The 8,089-nt window shown below is 36.7% G+C and overlaps 1 pseudogene; it reads left to right on the forward strand.

The window, feature by feature from the left end:
- The first annotated feature begins 6,536 nt into the window (after positions 1-6,536).
- Positions 6,537-7,398, forward strand: LOC138849744 (proteasome subunit beta type-3 pseudogene; annotated as a pseudogene).
- Positions 7,399-8,089: the final 691 nt, after the last annotated feature.

Consider the following 8,089-nt stretch of genomic DNA (forward strand, 5'->3'; position numbering starts at 1 on the left):
ATCTTCACATTTCTTACTGGGGACGCAGCTGTCATATGGAACTTCAGCTATTTTTATCCATTATAGAATTATAAGTAGCGTGTCATTTTAGCAGGAGCACTCTAAATGATAGTTGCTTTTGTAAACCTATGCCAAAAAAGGTGGACCTAAAATGATTATAATTACTGGCTTAAAGTTACTCTTCGTAATCCTAGTGGACTGAACATGTTCCATCCATCATTGAGTTTTCTTGTTGCTGCTTTTAGTTGATATCGCCTGTCTGACCCCATCTCACCACCTTCAGCACTGTCACCCAGGAGGGAGCTGTGTGCATATCTTGAATTCCGGCAGTTCCCTCTGATCCAACGCTTCTGTCTCTATCACTCTGTCCCTTCAGTCCCCTTTGTCCCTTCATGGACAGAGTGTCATCTAAAACATTAGACTAAGTAAAACATGTGGCCTTCCACATAACAGACTAGCATGCAAGTCCTCAGAGGGACCTGGCCCTGGTTACTTCTCTGGTTTAATCCCTCCCCATCTGTGTTTTGCTGCCTCCACCCCAGCTTTACCGCTCCTACACCAGGCAAAGACAACTCCTTCCTCAAGACCCATGAAACATACTGCTTCTTTTATCTGAGGTGTCTACTCCCAGATATTTGTTTCTACACTTATTTACTCCCTCAATGCCTTTACTAAAATACTGACTACTGTTATTGCAGTTTAATATTTTTCTTAATGTGTTCGTTAAACTGCAGTAATAGCAACTTTTAGCAAGTCTGTCTAGATTTTCTCACTATAGCTAATTAACATAGTTTAGATTTTAAAATTGTAAAAACTGTTATGAATGAGGCCGCCACTGTGGTATAGTGGGCTAAGCCTCAGCGTGCAGTGCAGGCATCTCATATGGGTGCTGGTTCATGTTCTGGCTGCTCCTCTTCTGATTCAGCTCTGCGAGGGCCTGGGAAAGTAGTGGAAGATGGCCCAAGTGCTTGGGCCCCGTGATCAATTTCAGTTCACAATTGATCATAATGAAAGGACTAAGAGTCAAAGGAAGCACATAAACAAGTCTAATACCTGCTAATACTAACTGATAGAATAAATAAAGGGGAGAGTGATCCAACATGGGAAGTGAGATACTCAGCAGACTCATAGAAAGGTGGATGTCCTAAACAGCACTCTGGCCTCAGAATCAGCCCTAAAGGCATTCCGATCTGGCTGAAAAGCCCATGAGAGTATTTCAGGCATGGAAAGCCAAGACACTGGGAAAAAAAGAAAAAAAAAAAAAAACCCTAAATGAAAGATCTCTGTGAGTGAGATCCCAGTGGAAAGAACAGGTCTTCAAAGAAGGAGGTACTTTTCTCTGAAGGGGAGGAGAGAACCTCCACTTTGAATATGACCTTGTCTAAACAAGATAAGAGTCGGTGAACTCAAAAGGCTTCCATAGCCTTGGAAACTCATGACTGGTGCATAGGGAGATTACTGATGCCATAAACAGGAGTGTCAATTGGTAAAGTCAACAACAGGAGTCACTGTGCACTTACTCTTCATGTAGGATCTCTGTCCTTAATGTGCTGTACATTGAGACTTAATGCTATAATGAGTACTCAAACAGTGTATTTCACTTTGTGTTTCTATGGGGGTGCAAACTGTTGAAATCTTTACTTAATGTATACTAAACTGATCTTCTGTAAAAAAAAAAAAAAGAAGAAATTATCAATTCCCAACTTGACTCTCACTGGGATTAAACATGACAGTAGGTCTGATCTGATTTCATCATCATTTAAAAAATCATCTATTATTTTTCACTTTATGTTTCTGTGTGGGAGCAAACTGTTGAAATCTTTACTTAATGTATGCTAAACTGATCTTCTGTATATAAAGTGAATCGAAAATGAATCCTCATGTGAATGGAAGGGGAGAGGTACTGGGAAAGGGGAGGGATGCAGGTGGGAGAGACGTTATGAGGGGGGAAGCCATTGTAATCCATAAGCCGTACTTTGGAAATTTATATTCATTAAATAAAAGTTAAAAAAAAAAAAGAAAAAAAAAGAGACTGGGAAGAAGCTCCTGGTTTCTGGCTTCGGATCCGCTCAGCTTTGACATTTGAGGCCATTCGGGGAGTGAACCAACGGTTGGAAGACCTCTCTGTCTGTATTTCCCTCTCCGTGCCTGTAACTCTACTTCTCAAGTGAATAAATATATCTTTAAAAATATTATGAATTACTCATTCTTCATCATTCTAATCCATTTTCTGGGTAATATCCCAAGTTCCTATGTACAGAACCTATAAGTAAGTGAATACAGAATGTAGTCATGTGAACATGTATAACAATTGTTAATCATGTATAACTAAATCATGCTTAATAAATACAATTATATAACCTTGGGGCCTGTGCTGTGGCGCAGTAGGTTAATCCTCTGCCTACAGTGCCGACATCCCATATGGATGCTGGTTCTAGTCCTGGTTGCTCCTCTTCCAATCCAGCTCTCTGCTGTGGCCTGGGAAAACAGTAGAAGATGGCCCAAGTCCTTGGGTCCCTGCACCCACATGGGAGACCGGGAAGTAGCACCTGCCTCCTGGCTTTGGATCGGTGCAACTCCAGCCATTGTGGCCACTGTGGAGTGAACCAATGGATGGAAGACCTTTCTCTCTGTTTCTCCCTCTCACTGTCTGTAACTCTACGTCTAAAATAAATAAATGCAAAATCTTTAAAAAAATTATGTGATCTTAAAATAAGTTCCATTCTTTAAAAATATACAATTCAATTTGAAATAAGTATAAAATATTTATGTAGAAATATTTTAGTTACTGAATAAGCTTTTGTCTTTGTATTTTTAAATATTTAAATATATTTAAATAAAACATTTAAAATATTTTATTTGTTAGAAAGGCAGAGTGACAAAAAGAGAGAGGAAGACAGAGAATGAGAGTGGACAACAGAGAGGTCTTTTATCTGCTAGTTCACCCCCCAAATGACTGCAATGGCCAGGAGTGGACCAGGCCAAATCTAGGAGCCAGGAACCCCATCAATATATCATACATGGGTAATGGGCCACCTTCCACTGCTTTCCAGGCACATTAGCAGGAAGCTGGGTAGGAAGCAGAGCACCCAGGAGTCCAACTGACACTCTAATATGAGATTTTGGTTCACAAGTGGCAATTCAAATTGCTGCATCACAACATTGTTCCCTATCTTGCATACTTTTTTTATGAAATTGTCAAATTTCCTAAGGATTTAGGATCTTTAGAAATGATAACTGAAATTCTAGCTATGTAGCTCAATATACCATAAATGGAAACTGGAGGCAATACACAGTCCATTCAAAATGTTTTTCTGGTAAAATACTTAATTGTACCTTTTAGGTAATTTGTTTACATTGTTAATTATTTGGGGGTAGGAGAATGGTATGTTTTATAAAAATATGTAGTTGTTAATAAAATTCCCAAACATTTTCAGTTTTAATAACTTTTTTGATTTAGTAATTCAGGATTTGTTAAGTCCTAAAGTGCCTCTTTCCATAGTTCTTATGTTGATAAGCAACTTAGAAAATATGTTGTAACAAGAGCCAGTGCTGTGATGCAGTTGGTTAAGCTACTGCTTGTAATGCTGCTATCATATATCCCATCTCAGAGTGCCAGTTCGAGTTCCCAGTGCTCTGCTTCCAGTCCAGCTTCCTGCTAATAAGCCTGGGAAGGCAGCAGAAGACAGCACAACTACTAGGGCCCTGTCACCCATGTTAGAGTTCTTGTCTCATGGTTTTGGTCCAGCCCATTCAGCATTTGTGGCCTTTTAAGAGTAAACCAGTGGATGGAAGATTGATCTCTCTTTCTCGTCCTCTGTCTCTCACACTCTGCCTTTCAAATAAATAAATAGCTTTTAAAATATCATAATAAATATACTAAATCACTATTTCTGAAAATGTTCCTATTAACATGTGAAGACAATTACCTTTCAATTAAAATGTCAAATTGTATATTTTATGCTTATTGTATATGTTTAAGATGTCCTATATAGAGACATGTAAATAGATGTATACTGAAATGATTACTATTGTCAAGCAAATTTACATTTTCTACTACCATATACATTTTTGAGTTATTGTCAATTTTCATTATGCCTATGTTCAATGAAATTAGAAAAATGGCTATCTATGTGAATGTACAAAAACCCAAAACCTTACTCTTTTCTCAAAGTCAAGACCTGTTAGTATTTTCTTGAAGACTGGATTCACATTACCTGATATACAAGTGCATTTATATTTCTAATGATATTTTATGACATACTCAGTAGTTACAGTAAATTTATTTTCTTTGTTCTGGAAAAAGTAGCATTCCTAATTCAGTAATATTTTAAACTTTTGAATTTTAATCTTCACACTTCTTGCACTTACTATTTTATTATTTCAATGCACATTTTTCCTAAACAACCAATTTTTTTCTGTGCATATTCAGTAGTTTTACATTCATAAGTGCAAACTGTATTTAAATTTATTTCATTACAGAATTCAAATCAATTTAACATTTTCTTAAGAATTGATGAATCTGGCCATCTTATTTACTTGTCAGATCACTGTGCTCTGTTTAAAACAGTTTTATATCACTATGAATTAAAGTACTTTCTTTCTAAACAATGATCTTAAGTAAATCCATATTTGATTACTCATCTAACTTTTTATTTATTTTTCATGAAAAATTGACATATTTCCTTATTGTTTGATCCATAAAATTTTGGATAAAGTTTTAAATGAATCTTATGGTGAAAATAAGATGAAGTACTTGCACATATATAATTAAAACATCTCTTGAAATATGTTTTCTTGTTAGGCCTCAAATCAAGCAAAGATAGAGAATATAAAGAATCTGTATTCAAACATTTCATCTCATTGTTCTCATATATCAGTGCTCAGTAAAATAGCCCTAGAAAACTGAAGTCAGTAAATACAACTCAAGTGGACAGGCCCCAAATGTCTACATCTTTCAACGATCCCTTTGTAAAATTAACTCTGAACACTCACAATTGTAATTGCATATGACACTTATGAAAATATTTGGATTATTTTGATTTTTAAAAACCTGATTTGCTAGAATTCAGAGAATAATATAAAAATATAAGATAGTAGAAGCAAAATTTCTAGAAGTCATGGGCCCATGCTGTGGTACATAGGGTTAAATCCCCAGCCTGCAAAGCTGGCATCCCATATGGGCACCAGTTAACTTACTGACTGCTCTACTTCAAATCCAACTGCTTGCTAATGTGCCTGGGAAAGCAGTAGCGGTTGGCCCAAGTCCTTGGACTCTGAACCCACATGGGAAATTTGGAGAAAGCTACTGGCTCCTGACTTTGGATCCGCTCAGCTCCAGCCATTGCGGCCATCTGGGGAGTGAACCAGTGGATGGGAGACCTCTCTCTCTCTCTCTCTCTCTCTCTCTCCAACTCCACCTTTCAAATAAAAACATTAAATAAATCTTAAAATTTTTCTAAATGTCAAATCCTGATCCATAGCTAAACATATTGTAAACACAGATTATGGGGATACATGTAGTGCATCCATTAAGGTTTGGATTATTCAGAAGAAACACACATAACATTGGGACATACATTTCTGAGTTTAATGAGAATTTGTGTGTAAATCAAAGTTCTTGATACCTACTACACAAAAGTGATGCTTTAAAATGTGTTCCTATTCACAAGCACAGCAATAAACATAAAACAGTTCTATGTAATAAACCAGTTGCCAGTCAAAAAATAATTAGTTCTTATGGTACAACATCAAATGTTTTATTTTTTCTGCCAATATTTTATTTACTAGGTTTTCATCTTTTTATAAATTAATCATAAAGAATGATTGTGATGTTTGGAAATGGAGGATGGATGCTACATACACTTACTTTTTCATTTGAATCAGTGAGAAAAAAATGCATATCAGTATTCCAAATCACAGCAACTCCAGTCCCAAGGTAGAAAGTGAGAGAAGACTCCTTCTTCATCAACATTGCCATCTTAAGTCAATCCTGAGAACCCTAGACATTCACATTCTCTTTTACTCTTCCTGAAATAAAAGAACCCATGCCCCCAACCTAAATAAGGATACTAATGGCAATACCAAGCATAGTTACAGCATTTATTATACTCTTGGTCCACTCTATGAGCATTGAATGAATCAACTTATCCTGTCTCCATGTTCTCTCTAAGGAGCTTGTCCTATTATTTTATCCACTATTGAGATGAAGAAAACAAGGAACAGAAGTGTTAAGCCTAAAGCCATCCATCTATTAGGTGAAAAGAACACATAAAATCAACCAGTTGGGAGTCACTGTGCAATCTCTTTATCACTATATCAGTGCTTCAAACGTGCATCAACTCTAGACCTTATTGAAATGTGGATACAAATTGAATAGATCTGGTCTGCAGGCTTTTGCATTTCAGCAGAACCGATATTGAATAGCCAAAGCATTATATTATGTAGTAAAAAAAAATGAAGGCTGTCTTTTGTCATGCTTCCATGATATCAGGTTTTTCATAGTTAAAACCAGCAGATGGCTTGAGGTGCGCACACCCAGAAAAGCCTTAGGTAAGATACCTCTGTTCTCATTGCACCTGCTATATCAGTCCATTTTCCTATAATCTGGTCATGTCATTTTTTAGGTGAAAAAAATCCCTCAATAAGACTTAAGGATGTGATCATTAGTCATGCAGATTTACAATAAGACTGAACCTCTGGAGTATCTTATGACAACATCAATACAAAGTTCAGAACTGTTTTCCTCTAACTGCAGTGGAAAATGGAGAGTCCCAGTGTTCCACAACCATGTATTTTATGTCCTAAAGTGGAGGAATATCATGGCCATGAAAAGGAAGAACAGTGTGCCCATCAGTGCACACACTCACTTCGGGATCCAGGCTCAGATGGTAATAGCAGATTTCTAGAAGGTCTTTCCATGGAGACTGGCTATAAATTGTTCTGTCTGGGCTCATCACCAATGTCCACACATGTGTACATTGCCTCAAGTTCTCATTGAAATCCATGGGTTGAACGAAGGTCGGCAGATCAAGCCTTATATACTGAAGAGTATGGTGGCCAAAGTCATGTATGAGAAGCAGTTTGGCCCCTACTCCACTGAGCCAGGCATTGCTGAGAAGGACCTGCAGACCTTTAGGCACTTCTAGTCTGGAGACCTCATCTACTGCCCCACGATGACCGATGACATTTTGCTGCTGGCACCTGTGCTAAACAAATACACGGGATGTGTGATTCCTTCTGGGATCCCTTCAAATATTTATAACACTTGTTTAAACCATCTCCAAAGTCATACTGAATGCTGTGGGCCAGGATGCAGTGTCAGGCATGCAAGTCATTGCTCCCATCTTTGAAAAGGACAAAATCAACAGCTGGCCACTGAAGGCCCTGATGGAATAATCCTGATCACAGAACACCTCCCCCTGTTTCTTTGTTAAATAAAACAGCTTGTCGTAAAAAAAAAAAAAAAAAAAGTGGGGGTTGAACTCCAAAGTCAGGTGTGAGATTCTACAAACATATCCAATATCTTATCTCTTCTAGGTACTGTTTTAAACAATTTAAGATTTTCTTAAAATGTACATTTGTGGTCTTGTAAATATGAAATTTCAGTGGGGCTATTCTAGGGTAATAGAAATCTCTTTTTCTGAAGAGTACATATTCTGTTCAATAACTTGGGGGATTCATGTAAATGACTGAAACTTTTTTTAAAGATTTATTTGAAAGACAGAATTACATCCAGTGGTTCATTACACAAATTATTGTTAACACTTTTTAACATCTACACAACCATGAACAAAAGTTTAGATGAGATATTTATATCATTTCTTTCAATGTTGTTATAATTTAGAGATGGTGATCTTTAGCTTTGTCCTACAATAGACTTTTGGCTAGTCTTTTTATTGATTCCTGGAACATCTTAAAGTTTTTTATAATTCTTCAAAAGCTTTTCTTGAAGAAATTTACTGGACATGCAATAAACATTTCTCAAATTTATTATGTTTTACATTGAATGACCTCAGCTAGCTCTGATACAATTTTATCCCTGATATATTAATATTTTCATCATTTTTTGTGAAATACATACAATAAT

Source organism: Oryctolagus cuniculus, chromosome 5, assembly GCF_964237555.1.
Source record: "Oryctolagus cuniculus chromosome 5, mOryCun1.1, whole genome shotgun sequence".
Taxonomy (NCBI): domain Eukaryota; kingdom Metazoa; phylum Chordata; class Mammalia; order Lagomorpha; family Leporidae; genus Oryctolagus; species Oryctolagus cuniculus.